Here is a 1,075-nt window from a genome sequence, read left to right on the forward strand (position 1 = left end):
GTAGGCGTCTGAGACAGTGACCTGGTTCACTTTTACGATAAATCGGTACAGAAACGAAAAGTGCTATCGGGTTTTGGAATGTGAAGGCAAGGTGTACTCAGGGGAGGTATGTGTTCAGCTGTTAAGTGTTTTAAACAAAAAATCTACCTCCTTTTTCATAATCTCTTTTTGTGGATTTAGTCGATATGCTGATTGCTTAATGGGTTGTAATCATCTGAGATTAGCTTAATATCATGTTGAAGTATATTGCAAAATCCTGGGAGGTCTGACGTGACTTTAGGAAATGTTGATAATAACTTGGCGAGATCTTTTGCTTGAGATGGATTCAGAACAGAAAAATACTCATCCAAGTTGTTGAGTATGTGACTGTTAGCAGGGTTTTCTTTAGGTAGAGGGAAGTCTAAATTCTCCAATAGATCCATGTCATCTGTCTCCGGCTCCGGCCCTGACAAAACCGTATGCAATACATGTAGGCTTATAGCCTCTGGGATGTCTTCCTCTGACTGCCTGGAATGGTAAAGTTTCATGAGATTAATGTGAACAAGTTGTGAATCTTTCCTGCGATCAGGAGTATGGACTATATAGTTGAGGGGAGATAGTTTATTAGCATTGATTTGAAAGTTTTGATGGAACCGTTCCAAGCAACCTTGGGATTGTGGGTGGTAAGCCGAAGATGTACACTGTTCCACACTGAGGTCTTTCATATTCAAAGATGGATCAGATTGTTGGGCTTTAATGAGCTCATCCTTACTAATGGTCTTATTGTACAGATCTTCTGTGGGTAGGAAGATATTGGAGGTGGTTTTAGATGAAGAGGGCCCATTTCGCACACTCTGTGACCGGGTGACAGCACAAGATGGGAAAAAGTGAGGAGTAGTTTCTTCAAGGTCAGTGGTGGAGTTGACAGGTAAGGGAGAGTCGACTGTCTTTATGTTGGGAACCACTAGATCTCCTACCACGTCATTACCCAATAATAACTGAATGCCGCTCATAGGCATTGGATCTTTCCTAATGGCTATTTGCACTTCCCCAGTAATCAAGGGACATTGGAGGTGCACTTTAGCTAAGGGATAGG

Source organism: Homarus americanus, unplaced genomic scaffold, assembly GCF_018991925.1.
Source record: "Homarus americanus isolate GMGI-L3 unplaced genomic scaffold, GMGI_Hamer_2.0 scaffold25157, whole genome shotgun sequence".
Taxonomy (NCBI): domain Eukaryota; kingdom Metazoa; phylum Arthropoda; class Malacostraca; order Decapoda; family Nephropidae; genus Homarus; species Homarus americanus.